Raw genomic sequence first — 15,473 nt, 5'->3', positions numbered from 1 at the left:
TTGAGGCTTGGCTCTTTTCTGGCTCATGGCTATAGGACACATCCTACATTTCAGACTTCTGCCTAGAAGGAATTTCAAAAGTCCTCATTTTTTGTAAGATGAGCAGATGTCCTCCTTTTATAGGACGTGTCCTATGTTTCAACCTTCTGGTCTGGATGAAAGTAAAAATGTCTTCCATTTTGAGAATGACTGAGAAACATGAATTTATATTGTTTTTTATTCATGTTTTTGGCTTTTAGTTGGGTGTGTTTTTCATTTTTGAACACCCTACAATTTGTCCTACATTTTGTCGTGCATCATGTCCTACATTTTTCCTACATTTTGTGTCCTGGGGGGTCTTAGCATCTCAAAATGGTGGCACTTAGTCTGGACCCCCCCTTTCCAAAATTCTGGCTACGTCCCTGCCACCGGCAAAAAAGAAAAACAAAAAGTCAATAGAGGCAAAAATCACGTAGAAGACAAGTAACAAAATAGCCAGTTACTGAGAGCACACTTGCAAGCCTCCTTTTAAACTTTCCTAATTAGCTCCAGGTGTAGCTCTCCCTTGATTCCAGCATCCTTCTTGTCTGATTAAACACAGCTGACAAAAAAGATTTTACTTACTAATAGTTCTCTTCCTCCTGTATTTTGTAAGCAAGCTGTTCGCTTACTGGGCTTTGTATGGAACGTTCCACAGATTAAATATTATCTCTTATTTCCTCTTTTCAAGTAACAGGAGTTTCACTTTCTACCCCAAAGTCACAAAAGGCCAACAGCTTAATTCCTTACTGCTTTTCACCTCTTTGTCTCTTCTCCTTTCTCTTCACTCCACGCTGCTCCCTTCACTGGGTTCAACCGGTCATCCTCCAAGCGACTTGGTCTCCCCAATTCAGACCCGCAACAATCCTTTCATGTCACCCTCCGGCACTCTTCACCTCCGCTCCGCTTGTCTCCACTTATCTCCAGTACTCCCGCTGCACCTGGCTCCGTTTCTTCCGCCCGTTTAAACAATAATAATAATAAAAAAAACTCCAACATAAATGAACTCTTCTCTCTTCATGGAATAAAAGTTCAAAAAGCCCCACAACTGTGTGTTAGCTCTCTACACAAGCGCTCTCTCCAGAAGGCTCAAAAAGAACGGGGAGAGAAATTGCAAACGTCGCCAGTTCAGGACGTCTGCAGCAGCAGGAGTCACCAGCTCTTCGGCTCCGAAGGGGAGGATAGGGAGACAAACTCACTTCTCTAACCCTTCAAGAGCCCCCAAGAAGCTGTAAGGATACCTTCCCTTAACAGGGAAAGGTAAGGACGGGCAGCTAGCGTCCCCGTTCCTACAAGCACCGTTGCAGCGGAGGTTGCAAGCAGGAGCTTTCACAACTTGCGTCCTCCTCGCAGCTCCCTCTCACCAGAAGTCCGTTGTTTGTTTGTTGTCTTTAGGGGCAGGAGCCATGCGTGACGCTGAGCCCAGTGTCCAGCCCAAGAAAAAAGGTGAGCAGCATTGGTCCTTTTGATTGAGCCTTCTTTTTCATTGCATTCCTTTGCATGCCATCTTTCTCCCAATCTCCCAACTCAAGGTGACGATTTTCCATAGCATTAATCTATAGTATATCTTTCTACAATGTAGATGGACACCTCCATTACATAATTTGTTGAGGATGCTTTGACTGGGAGTTCCTGCATGGCAGAATGGGGTTGGACTGGATGGCCCTTCTAGGGGTCTCTTCTAACTCTGTGATTCCATGATTCTGTAGCACTCTGAGCCTACTGTGATTTTAATAGTTTTTAAATGTATAAAGGTATAAAGTCTTATAATGCAAGCCATGCACTGATGGACTATTGCACTATAATTTTTTATTGATTGATTTTATACCCTGCCTTTCTCCCAAAATAGGATTCTCTTAAAGGGGTTTGTTTATTATAAAAAGAAAGGAACGTATAATGTCTTGGAATTTAAAATTATGATAGATAGATAGATAGATAGATAGATAGATAGATAGATAGATAAGTCTTGGAATTAAAAATTGTGTGTGTGTGTGTGTCTTCGAATTAAAAATCCTTCTTGGAAGTGGGAATGAAATGTTGTGTGGATGCAGCCTGCGTTCTTAGCTCAGCTCAGAAGTTGGAAAACAGTGTCTCAAAGCATGAACAGAGTGTCTCTGAGCTTGAACAGAGTGGCTGCCACTCATTGCTTGAGCAGCTGCACTTTGCTTTATCGAGCTGAATTTATCTGATGTAAACACTTTCAGAGGAAGGGCTCACTTTGCATCTGCACTGAAAAAATAATCCAGTTTGATGGCACTTTAACTGCCCTTGGCTCCATGCCATGGAATGCTGGGATTTGTAGTTTGTTGTGGCATCTGACAGATGGCTAAACAGCTCCTCAAAACTACACATCCCAAGATTCCATACCAGCACAGAGCCATAACGGAAGTTAAAGTGGTGCCATCCTGAGGTAAACGCTCGACCCTCTTTTTGTGTCTTGGGGAGGGGGGCTCTTATCCTCTCAAAATGGTGGCTCTTAGTCTGGGCCCCCCTTCCCAAAATCCTGGCTACATCCCTGCTTCCTTCCTTCCTTCCGCAAGGTGTCCATTTGCCTCTTAGAAAAGCCACTTGGCTAAATAAGGGATTCATTGGCCATTTGCCTCAGTCTTCCATCTCTCTTTCTTTTCATTTCATTCTGGCTGTGTCTGTTTCTTTGTTTGTTTGTTGTCTTTAGGGGGGAGAGTCGTGCCGTCCAGATACATGGACTATGAGAAGAAAACCAGGATGAAGGTGAGGCCCAGATTTGGAATCATTTGTTTCCTGTTTCCCTGTTGTCCTTAACAACTGTAAGGCCTTGGGCATAAGAAAAGCTGGCCATTTGCCTTTTTAAAAGGGAGCAACCGCATTGTTAATGTCATGTAAGTCTGAAGACCAGAGAGTTAAGCTGTTCTGTCATAGGAGTGACTTCGGACCCAAACACCCTGCAGAAATAATCCAGCCTGAGACTGCTTTAACTGCCTTGGCTCAGTGCTAGCGGATCCTGGGAATTGTAGTTTATTGTGTCACCAGAGCTCTCTAACAGAGAAGGCTAAATGCCTCACAAAACCACAGTTCCCAGAATTCCCTAGCATTGAGCCAGGGCAGTGAAAGCAGCCTCACGCTGGATTATTTCTGCAGTGCGTTTTAACCCTGCAGAGAGTCACCTCTCTGTTCTTATGAGCTATGAGCCAATATTGCTCACAAGTCAGACCTTGGTTTGTTTTCTGCTTCTGCATGAACCGAATTACATCCAGGAATGCAGAGGAGACTCCTTTTTCCCTCTAGGCAGCCCCCTTTTCTCTTCTAATTGAAACATACAGGCAGGGGTTTCCTTCCTTTTATGCTTTGCTTAGAGAACCATAGATACTTTCTGAGGGTTATATAATAGGACTGGAGGAAAGTAAAAAGTGGTTGCTAGCCTCAAAGAGTACAGATTTTGGGGGCTTCTTATTCACCCCCAAAAAAGGGGGATCAGGAAATGAGAGGGGGATGAGTTGGTGCCAGTGTTATCTTTTTTGTTAGATTTTGAATAGAGAATGCAAAGAGAAATGAATTTGTATTACCGTATATACTTGACTCTAAGTCGACCTCATGAATAAGTCGAGGGTAAGTTTTGGAGCCAAAATTATGGATAATTAATAATAATTAATAATTTGTTTTATTTATATACCGCTATTCCAAAGATCATAGCAGTGAACAGCAAGTAAGCTAATTAGCAAGTAAGCTAATTTGCCCCCAACAGTCTGGGTACTCATTTTAGTGACCTCGGAAGGATGCAAGCCTGAGTCGAGCTATGGATCTTGCTATGACCTATCGATAAGTCGAGTGTAAAATTTAGGGGCGCATAGCAAAGATCTAAAGGATGAAGCAAAGCAAAACAATGCCAAAGAACTTATTAAACTCCATCAGACATAACTGCTCACTCTTTAGACTGGATGGATGAGAGAGTAGAGGAGGTCAGTGCTTCACATATTATACTTTTGCTTTTCACCATGAGATGGTTCCTTCTTTTAAATAAGAGTTAAGATACAGTACTTAAATTGACCCATGGATAAGTCAGCTCAGGTTTTTGGGGTCAATCTTTTGTCCTAAATTTCTAGACGTATACATGAGTGTGTATACACACACACACACACACACACACAGAGAGAGAGAGAGAGAGAGAGAGAGAGAGAGAGAGAGAGAGAGAGTAGTTCATAAGACTGGGAAAGGTAATTATGAGGGCTAAACTTCCCCTTCTTTCTCCTTGCAAAGTAAGACCTACTGAAACCAGAGGAGCTTTCTCTCATGTTGATATGCTCTGGATTGGGAGGCAAGACTCCGATGTGCATTGGCTGATCACAGGAGTGTGTTCACACATGCCCTCGCATGCATCTTTCCCACATCCTAAATCTCCACAGTGGTCTTGTAGCAGGGAGCTGCTATCTTATTCTGTGTGTGTGTGTGTTTAATTTGCAGTCTGCCTCAGAGACCAGCTTGTCCTTGCTCAAAGGTGTGGAACAGGTTGCCTCTTCCAAAAGTTCATCCGTTCAGTTTCAGAAATGTAAAACTTCAGCAGGTGGGTTTAGTCTTCACTGAGCTCATTGCTGCTTTTTTCATTTAACCTGCATTTCTTGATAAGGATTTCTAAGGGAGGCTTCCTAATTTCACTACACAGAGATTCCACCTAAACATTGGGAAGACCTCCCTGATGGTTAACGTTGTTCAGCAATGGAAGACGTTGCTGCTGCCTCAGAGTGTGGTAAAGGGCCTGAACAGACAGCCCAAAATACAACTGGTTCGGGTCACTTTGGAGGTATGCTGTTTCAATGACACACACATCTTAAGAGGCCAGAAACTGCGCCAATGCTGTGCTCTAGTCCTTAGCACCGAAGCGTGGCTTTGGCGCAGCTTTGGCCTCTTAGGACGCATGCATCCTTTCAACAGCATACCTCCAAAGTGACATGAAGCATCTTTATTTTCGCCTGTATGTTTGGGCCCGAAGTCTCCTTCTTTGGAGGCTGTTTTGAAACAGAGGTTGGATGGCCGTGTGTCACCGGGAATGCTTTCGTTGCTCTCTCTGCATGGCAAAAGGGAGTTAGACTGGATGATCTTTGGGGTCTCTTCCAACTCTATGGCCTGTTACAGACTGCCAAAATAAAGCTGCTTCGGGTCTCTTTGGAGATATGCTGTTTAAATTATGCATGCATCTTAAGAATCCAGAAGCTGCACCAAAGCTGCACTCCAGTGCTTAGGAATGGAGCGTGGCTTTGGCGCGACCTCCGGACTCTTAGGACCCAAACAGCAGATCCTGCACCTGGGAGCCCAGATAGACACATGGTCTGGAACAGTATGCCTTCTTCCAGATCGGATCACGTCCATCCGGAGGGCTGTCCGAAAGAGCCTACAGTCAACTTGAGTCAGCCTGCAATTACTCGCACACCTACAGGGCCTGATGATCATGGCGATGGACTGCTTGCCTTGGGCGAGGTTCCACACCAGACTCCTCCAGTGGTGGCTACTCCTGCATCAATGGGCCATCGCCCTGAAGAGACACCACAAGATACCGGTCCCCGACAGGGTATGGCAATCCCTCAGTTGGTGGACCTCCCAGTCAGTCTCGAGGGGTCGTCCCATCTGGGCGACGGGAAAGATCCAGCTCACTACAGGATGGGGGGCCCACAGCGGCTCTCACCTGGCACAGGAGAGATGGAGCCCAGAAGAAAAATACCACAGCATCAATTGGCTAGAATTTTGAGCGATTCGCCTGGCACTCCAATCCTTCAATCAGTTAATTCTACACAAGGCTGTCCTCGTACGGACGGACAACATTACAGCCAAGGCACACGTTAACCGCCAGGGTGGGGCAAGGTCAAGGTCCCTAAAGAAAGAGACCCAGGCCCTCCTGACATGGGCGGAGTCCAACCTACTGTCCCTAGAGGCCGAACATCTCCAGGGTCAACTAAACTCCAAGGCCAACTGGCTAAGTCGGACCAACATAGACCAGGGAGAATGGAGACTTCACCCAGAGGTGTTCCAAGACATAGCGGCGGCCTTCGGCCATCCAATCGTAGATCTATTTGCCTCCCCAACCAACACCAAGACCCCCAGGTTCTTCTCCAGGTTCCAGATGCAGGGGGCGGAAGACTTCGACGCCCTGAACTGCCACTGGCTGGAGGGACTCCTATATGCCTTCCCTCCAGTCTCGATGCTGACAAGACTGCTGTCCAAGGTGCGGAGAACCAGAGCAGAGGTCATCCTGGTAGCCCCGGCATGGCCCAGGCGTCCCTGGTTCTCAGAGGTCCTCAGTCTGACGACCCAGAGCCTTCCTCTCTCAGACAGGCCAGACCTGTTATCTCAAGGCCAAGTCCACCATCCAGACCCGACCTGGCTTCAGCTTCACGCCTGGAAATTGAGAGGGCCATGCTAACTGATTACGGCTACTCCTCGGAAGTGATTGAATCCATCCTGGCATCGAGACGCCCATTGACCATCAAGATTTATGAATATACCTTCAAAGCATTCAAAAGATGGTGTAAATGCAAGAAGAGAGACTTCATCCAGGTCACGGTTGCCACACTCCTTCAATTCCTTCAGGATGACGTCGACCAAGGACTCTGACCGAACAGGGTAAAGAGACAAGTGGCGGCGATTACATCAATTCTGCCTCACGATCAAGCCACCCAGATATCCCATCACCCTCATATCCGAAGGTTGCTTAAGGGAGTCTCCAACATGGCTCCTCCGACAAGACACCGTTTCCCGTCATAGGACTTACACAAAGTCCCGAAGGCCTTGATGATACAGCTCTTCGAACCGATGAGGGAGTCATCCCTAAAATTCCTCACTTTCAAGACATTCATTCTTACAGCAGTGACGTCGGCCCAACGCGTTTCAGAGATCAGGGCTCTGTCGGTAAGAAAGGAACTCTGCATCATCAGACCTGACTCAATTCTGCTGCGTCCAGATCCAACCTTCAGTCCCAAGGTAAATTTGGTCTTTCACTCATTCCAGGACATCGTCTTGCCTTCCTTCTGCCCACATCCAACAAAGGATCTAGAGAAGATCTGGCACACCTTAGACGTGCGCAGCCATAAAAATCTACCTCAAGTAAGAGGCTCTCTTTGTCTCATTCCAACCAAGATCCAAAGGCAAAAAGATCTCACTATCTACACTCTCGAGATGAATCAGAGTGCATCAGAGCATGCTACAGAGCTCTAGACTTTTCTCCTCCTAAGGGCATCACGGCCCACTCCACCAGAAGCACAGCCACCTCGGCGGCACTCTCTACCAACGCACCCCTGGCAGGGATTTGCAGAGCAGCCACGTGGAAGTCCCCTTCCACGTTCGTCAGACACTACAAGCTGGACATTTTCCAATCAGCTGAGGCAGCCTTCGGCCATAGGGTTCTACAACAGATAGTTCCTGGCTTGTCTCCTGCACCAGCAGGCCCTCCCTAATTGGGTCAGCGCTTTTGTAAATCCCAGTCACAGGATGCTCGGCCCCCTTCTCTGCTGGGAAATGGAACTTTAGTACTTACCTGAGAGACGTCCTTTGTCCAGCCAAAAATGCCTTGGGTCCTACAAGCCTCATCCTAGGGCCTTCATGGTCCAGGCAAGTCTGGTCATCAAGTCTGGTCACCAAGTATCGTAAGAGAGGCCTAGATAGTTACCTTAGCTGATCATCAACTGAGGTCACTAGGGGTCGCTCTACCCATGGAGGTGGGGTCAGGCCCCTGGCCTTTTGTTTTTGTCTTTCTCCCTGCCTACAGGAGCCTTCGCAGGCAGAGCTACCCAATCACAGGATGCTTGGACCTTCTCTGCTGGAAAGGAATGTCTCTCAGGTAAGTACTAACGTTCCATTTTGAGTGGCCTGGCTTTTTGATCTTGAATTTAGAAATCTTTTACCATAATAGATGGAGAAAAACCTTGCCCACCTGGAAGGGGAAGCTGAAAGAAACCTGCTCACTCTGTCCAAGGAAGCTGAAAGGCTCCAGATAGAAGCTCAGAGAAAGAAGTGCTTGCTGGAGCATCTGAAGCAGGAGAGCAAGCTAAATGAAGCTGTGGACAGACAGGTCAGGCATATGGCTTTACATCAATATTTGTATGCTGCTTCCATAAGTACTGGGATATTCCAAGGGGGAAGGCATGTGTATTACCATGACCTGCCAATACAATTTGTCACATTTCTGACTAATGGTGACCCTAATGTGAATCTATCATGGGGTTTTCCTTGGCAAGATTTGTTCACAGGGGATTTGCCATTGGCCAGCTGTCCAGAAGGTACCTCAGGAAGCCATAGGCAGGAGGATGGATGTTGACAATAACAAATGAGAATCAAGAAAAGCTTTCAGTAAAGATAATATAATCTATGCAATGCAGTTGAAAAAGGTTCAAATCTGCTCAACCATGGCAACCTGCTGGGTCACCAGACACACACCCCTCAAAGAAATCTTGCCAAGACAAATCTTTGATAGGTTCCTTTTAGGATCACCGTAAGTCGGAAGAAGCTTGAAGGCACATAGTAGCGACAACCATAAATCCATGCAGTGAATAGAGCAACATAAGTGCCTCCCATTTCTGCAGAGCTAGAGTCTTCACATCATGGAGACTGCAGCTGTAGTGCAAGTGCAGTTCCATTCACACCTTGCAAGAGGTTTGTTTTGTTTTTACTGCAGCTGCCAGTATTCCATTGGCTGAGGGATGTTACCCATGCTGCTCCATATAAATTTTGGTATAAATGATAGCCCTTAATGACCCCTAGATGAACTCTAATAGCCTGTCCCCCATTGCCAGCAAGGTATGAGGACATGTACACACACCCCTGAGGGGCACCCACATCATCATATCTAAGGAGTCGCATAAAAGGATTATCATAGGACCAGGAAGAGCAAATGTTGCCCCTCCCTGAGTCTGTTGCCCGAGCAGCTTAAGACCACTAAGACAATCAGACAGGGACATCCAGGTGAAAAGAAAGTAATTAAACACCTTTGTTCTCACCATCAAGCACCTTTGCCAGAGGCAAGATTTTGCCTATAAATACTCCCAGATTTGCTTGTTCACTGGGCCAGTCTGGATTTCAGGGGGAAGCTATGTCCCTTTGAATCCTGGCTCCTGGCCAGTCATTCCATGGCTGAGCCTCATGCCATCCTCATCATATTCCATTTGGATTCCTGGAGGGAGTTTACATTCTGGTACGTATCACCTCAGTGATGCCTAAAATCCTATTCCATGCTAACCTATGCTTTTCCTGAGCCTTGTATGTGTGTGTGTATGCTAGTGAATCGTATGTGTTTTTCCCTTTATAAATAAATTGGTTATTAATTCTAGAAATCTGTCTCAGCAACATTTATTGGAATCCCCTGGTCTACTCCATATACATATCGGGAGACGATTCTGCAAGGGCCGTCGTAGCAGGCCCTCCTCTTGCAATATTTGAGCTAATAACAATAATAATAAAATTCCCCTAAACCAGTGCTTCTCAATTATTTTCTGTCATGCCCCCCCTAGGAAGAAAACATTTTGCGCCCCCGTGTGACTATAAATAGTATTTGCCGAGGTCAAATGAGCCCCCCTTTATGGAGCCTCGCGCCCCCCAGGGGGGCGCGCCCCACTATTTGAGAAGTACTGCCCTAAACGCACCCTTGGCTACAACTGGTGGAGAATGTGGGCAAGGAACTCTCCCCCGAAATCTAGACTTTCCAAACTGATCACTTGGGCTGTCTAGATCTCGGAACGTAGAGAGAACAGGGATTCCAAAGAAACTGCTGCAGACAGGAATAAATAGGGAGGTGTGTGTGTGTGTTCTTGTGCGCTTGGCCATAAGGGCAAAAGGGCTATCTTGGGTTGGCTGATCCCGTTTCATTTCTTTGGTTAGGTGTCCTGCTCATTGGCTCTGGTACGCCATCCAGTGGTGGGCCCTAATCACCCTTGGGCGTGTTTGTTGGAGTAGGCAGCCCGATGCCCTATTTTTATTTTCACTATCGTGGGTGGGAAAGCAGAGGAGCAGGTCCTCCCCATTCCCCAATCTTCAAATCCCCGTATAATTTAGGTTCACCCCAACAGTTCAAAACCCCCTTGGACAGGTGAGGTAGGCAAAGGAGGGAGACGTCCTGGTCCGGAGGCCCAAAACCCAGGTTCAAGGGAGGGAAAGACAGCTCCAAGGAGTACCATTTGTGGGAACCTCAGGAAGGTCCCAGGGAAGGAAAACTCAGGCAGAAGTCTAGCTGGGGGCCCAAGTTTGGTGTTGTTAGCCGGGCCATGCTGAGTGGGACTGCAACATCCAAACTCTCCAGTGAAAGTGAGGTGGGGCCAAACTGACTTCTGACCAGGTCTAAATGGAGGACTACCCTTAAGTCGCTCGCTGCAGCAGCGCCGGGCCCTCACGTGAATTGGGTAGCATCCCTGACCCAAAGTTTCATTTTAAGGGTTCTGTGGAGGCCTCAGGGAGGATCCCAGAACAGCAGCTCTCTGTAGGATAGAGGTTTGTATCAGGACCAGTTAGGAGTGAGGATTCCCTGGAAGCCTTGTGCAGAGGTTCCAAAATCCCTCCTAGCACAGGATTTGACGTGGAAGGAATAAGGGTTGCTGGAAGCCTCTGGGTGAGGTTCCAGGAACAGTAGTAGCAAGCAGGGAGAGAGTAGCCAACCTCTCTCCAGGGAGATTTCCCCTGGAAATTTGGCTCTGCTCTCCAAGAGTGTGAATTTTGGAGTGTAGTATAGAAGAAGGACCCCAAAAGTCAGGACCCTAGAGGTTGCCTGACTTTGAACTTCTCCCTTAGCAAAAAGGGGAGGAAAAAACTAAGAAGCCCCTTAAGGGTCTTGGTCATTTCAGTTTTGAGCAAGTGGTTTTAACCCAAACTCTGCTGTGGAGAAGCCTTTTAAAGTCTCCACCAATTCGGGCTACAGTTGGGTCAAAACCCTTAGCCCACCACACAGAGGAGACTTTGCAATTTTGCAACAGTCTTGGAGGACGATCCTCCCAGGAAAAGGTCCCAGTTCTCAGCTCATTGTCCTCCCCACTGGAGGTCAAGACACTGAGAGTTCCTAAGATTCCCAAGGACCCCACCACTAAAATGGAGAAAAAAATTAGAGAATTGGTAGCCCAAGTCAACTTCCTCAGAGAGGAAAATTCCACTCTGGCAGCTAGGACTCCCTCCCAAAATCCCAAGACTTGGAAACCTTTCCAGCCAGGCATGTCAGAGAAATGTAACCCTAGAGGTCATCCATCTCATCCCCGTGGTTCAAGTTGGAATGGCACTAGGAGATGTGTTCCCCCAAAGAGGCACCAGCCCAGCTCCTTGGAAGAAACAGCAGGAATGCATGACACTGTTTCAACCCAGTTCCTTGACCGAGAGGTGAGCAACATTGTCTCAGCCTCAGCTCCCCCATCCCCACCACATGGCAAGGAAGAAAGGCCCCAGAAAATAGCTTTTGAAAGGGAATCTTAGAGACTGCCCTTTGAGAAGCATAAAACTCTGCAGGCACTCCAGGCGTGTGCAGGGAACTTTTGTCAGAACTTTGGTAAATGTTGAGATTTGAGAAAACAGAGTTTTCTTCTCCTCTGCTATAAAGTCTAATTTGCCTAACGCCACAGCCTCATGGAAAATTTGGCTGCGAGGAGCCAAGAAAACCAAATCATGGGCAAAGGAAGTTGCAAAGCCCATCATCCTGGTGAGCTTAGAACTCAAATTCAGTTAATGGCAAATTGCCTTTGTTTCCCCTTTTGTGACTTATCCCACTCTGGTGTGAGTGGGGGGTTTGTCAACAAGGGAAAGGTGGCTTATCTCTGTAAACAAAGACATGACCCAAAAGGAGAAGGGGCCTATGTCCAGCAGTTCTTCTCTTTCTCCCAGCCCTGGACCATGGCATAGGAGGGAGGGTTGCTCTTCTTACTTAAGAGAGGCCTGATGAAGCTGGCTGGCCTTTCTCTCCCTCTGAGGCTGGATGATCTCAGATGACAAAGAGGAGGGCTTTTCTTCTTCTTTTAGGCTGGCCTTTCTCTCCCCATTTTTGGGAAAGTGTCTTCAGCCAGGAATGGAGTGGAATGCCACTCTTAAATAGAAGACACATGATTTCAATGAACCTCAGAGTTTCCCTTAGGTTAGGATCTCAACATCTTAGAAATGAAAAGAGCCACAAGGGCCATCTAGTCAAACACCAGGAATCCACAACTAAAGGCCTCCTGCAAGATGCCCATTGAACCTGTGTTGAAAGATCTCCCTAGGAATTCTTAACTTTTTCACCAAGCCTTGTCATGGGGCTGGTATTTCTGCTCCTTCCCCAGTTGTTCCAACCCATTCTTCCCCTTTCTCTTCCTCAGGACTTTTGCAGATGTGCTGGACCTCTCTGCAGATGTGAGCAAGGAGACCTCACTGCACCATCAAAAAATGGGGGAGGACTTGGTGGATCTGGAGACCATGAAGCAGCTGTACTTTAATTAGGCCCTTTTTGAAAGCGGCTTTTCCTTGGTTGTAGGAGAAGGTAGGAGGAGGATATTAAGGATGACTTAAGAGAGGAGTTAAAGTAAATGGGGAAGAGGGAAAGAAAGGTAGATGGAGGTAGGGAAGAAGAAAGATTTGTGAAGGCCATAAGTAGAAGGTTTAAGTAGAAGATGAAGGATATATCACATATAAAGGAAAGAAGAATTAGGAAAAATAAAGGTTGGTCCTTTTCTATTGAATTAGTTGGTTACTTCCTCACTCCTAAGTATATGTAAGAACTTAAGGTATTGTTTGAATATAATGGTGTGTATGTTGTATTGGATTGCTTTTTTTAACAATAAAGTATATTAAAAAAATTAATTTTTTTAAAAAAGAAAGCAGCCTTGAGTTGATGACTCCCACGAATGAAGGGCTGTCCCTCCTGTTCCTTCGGCCAGGCTACAGCGTTCGGACAGAAGCTGCCATCGTCCTCTGGGTCGAGGCACAACGTCACATGCCATGGCTGGAGAGACTTCAGAAGAGGGCACTGAAGAACTGGGGGCAGCTTGGCACCAGGCACTGAGAGACGAAGAGGCACAAAAGGAGCACTTTGCACTTCAGGTTTTCCTGCCATTGTTTTTGTATTAAAACACTTTTCCTCATGATCAATTCCAGGTTTCTGCTGCCTTCTTTGGGGAAGAGTCAGGGATGATAACCTGTTCCTTACTCTATAGTGGGGAGCAAAAGAGGTCTTGTAGCACCTCTTGAGACTAACTGAAAGAAAGAAAGAGGTTGGCAGCATGAGCTTTCTTAGACGTAACTCTACTACCTCAGGTGCATTTGGGCCTCAGTTACTTCCTCAGCCGCATTGCCAAGGCTCATGCTGCCAACCTCTTTCTTTCGCTGAGTCTCAAAGGCACTACAAGAGCTCTTTACATAATTATTTTACATACTAACACAGCCATATATTTGAATTCGACCAAATGTTCTTTTTAGTCTTGTCAGGGAACCATCGCATAGAACTTTAATGCAGAATTTACTTGACTCGCCACAGAGATGGCTTAATAGAGATCAACTCTTTGCAGCCTTGATGATAAAAAGCTTATAGTGGTTTGAGTACTGGACGAGGACATTGGAGACCAGGGTTCGATTCCCAGCTCAGCCATGAAACCCAAAACTGGGTGACGCTGGAAAAGTCACACTCTCTCAGCCTCAGGGGAAGGCAAAGGCAAATCCCCTCTGAAGAAACTTAGGTGCGTTACAGACCGCCAGTTGCTGCGTCCGGGAACCGCAGCGGCCAAACCGCGCAGTTCCTGGGTGCAGCCAGAAAGAAGCACCAAAATGGCACTTCTTTCTGGGCCCCGGAAGTGGCGCCATGATGCACTAGTCGTGCACTCGTGGCGTCACTTCCACCGCGCAACGTCCGGACGCTATGCATCCGCGACGTCAAAACGGTGGCCCCCGTGTGGATGGGTCCCACCATTTTGTATGGATTCAGTCCGTACTAGGGTTAAGGGGCGTCAGGAAGTGACACCCCTTCTCAATCTGAACAGGCCCCTTTTCAACCCTAGCATGCCCCTTTGGTGCATCTGTAACGCGCCCTAGTTTCAGTGTATTTCTGACAACCAAATACAGGTTATAGTCATCGAACTACAAAATTAATTAAAACCCTTTAAAACTTCTACAGTCAATTAGCTCTATAACATATAGGCTGCATCAATAAAAGTATAGTGTCTATAGATCAAGGGAAATAATAGTCCCACTCTGTTCTGCTTTGTCCAGGCCCCACCTGGAATATTGTGTCCAATTCTGGGCCCCACATTTCAAAAAGGACATTGAGAAACTGGAGCCATGTGTCCAAAGGAGGAAGACCAAAACGGTGAAGGGTCTGGAAACCATGAAGCCCTATGAGGAAGGACTTAGGGTGCTGGGGATGTTTAGTCTGGAGAAGAGAAGGTTAAGAGGTGATATGATAGCCCTGTTTAAATACTTGAAGGGATGTCATATTGAGGAGGGAGCAAGCTTGTTTTCTGCTGCTCCAGAGAATAGGACCCAATGGAGCAATGGATGCAAGCTCCAGGAAAAGAGATTCCAGCTCAACATTCAGAGGAACTTCCTGAGAGTAAGGGCTGTTTGACAGAGGAACACACTCCTTCCTAGGAAATTATGGTGGAGTCTCCCTCCTTAGAGGTCTTTAAATAGAGGCTAGATGGCCATCTTTCAATGGGGATGCTTTGATGGAGAGTTCCTGCATGGACTAGATCAGGGCCCTTCTTGGGGCCTCTTCCAACTCTAGGAGTCTATGATTCTATATAAAAATGGGGAAAGGAGGCAGAAATCCCAGGCAAAAAGTCTGTCATATTTGCATTTGTTCTCAATTAAATCTTTTAATTGACAATTAAAGCTGCCTCGAGTCCCATTTTGGTGAAAAGGCAGGATATAAATCCCTTTGCTAAAGAAACACGCCTTGTTTGCTAAGGATACTCCAGCCGTTGAAATGGCCTCACTGCAGAGATTTAAATTTTACGGCCATTAATTGTAGTGGACCAAAACCATGTGTGACTTTTAGGCTGCATCCACACTGGAGAAATAACCTGGTTTGGACCACTTTAACTGTTTTCTGGTTCAAGGCTATGGAATTCTGGGAGTTGGAGTTTGTTGTGGGCCCAGAGTGGAGTGACTCTAAGGCAAATGACACACACACGCACACACACTTCTGGCTTGTTTGGTGTACCGCCAGCTCTGCTGTCTTCTTCCTTCATGGCTGTGTGGCGTGTTGGCATCACCACAACCACCAATGTGTCTTTTCCCATCCGAGGCCGACCCACAAAGACTCTGTGTCCATTTTATACACAATCACACAAGAGCATCTCTGTCCCCACCCTCCAGCCCACTCCTGTCATGCAATGCAAGCGAGGGATTGCTCTAGAGCAGCGATTCCCCAATGTTGGCCCTTCCAATGTTTTGGACTTCAGCTCCCAAAATCCCAGACTGTTGGCCAAGATGGAAGGTAAAGCCCCGGAAGCTGAAGTCCAAAATACTTGGAGGACCAGAGTTTGGGAATTGCTGCCCTAGAG

At 46.8% G+C, this 15,473-nt stretch overlaps 1 long non-coding RNA gene across 1 annotated transcript; it reads left to right on the top strand.

The window, feature by feature from the left end:
* The first annotated feature begins 1,411 nt into the window (after nt 1–1,411).
* Nucleotides 1,412–4,587, top strand: LOC149284579 (uncharacterized). The gene is made up of 3 exons (XR_016277832.1): nt 1,412–1,464; nt 2,693–2,748; nt 4,456–4,587. It is a non-coding gene; the product is annotated as an uncharacterized LOC149284579 (long non-coding RNA).
* The last annotated feature ends 10,886 nt before the right edge of the window (nt 4,588–15,473 follow it).

Source organism: Sceloporus occidentalis, unplaced genomic scaffold (assembly GCF_023333645.1).
Source record: "Sceloporus occidentalis isolate IW3139 unplaced genomic scaffold, rSceOcc1.0.p SCAF_91, whole genome shotgun sequence".
Classification (NCBI taxonomy): domain Eukaryota; kingdom Metazoa; phylum Chordata; class Lepidosauria; order Squamata; family Phrynosomatidae; genus Sceloporus; species Sceloporus occidentalis.
The sequence above is the reverse complement of the archived record's forward strand: the minus strand, read 5'-3'. Positions and strand labels throughout refer to the sequence as shown.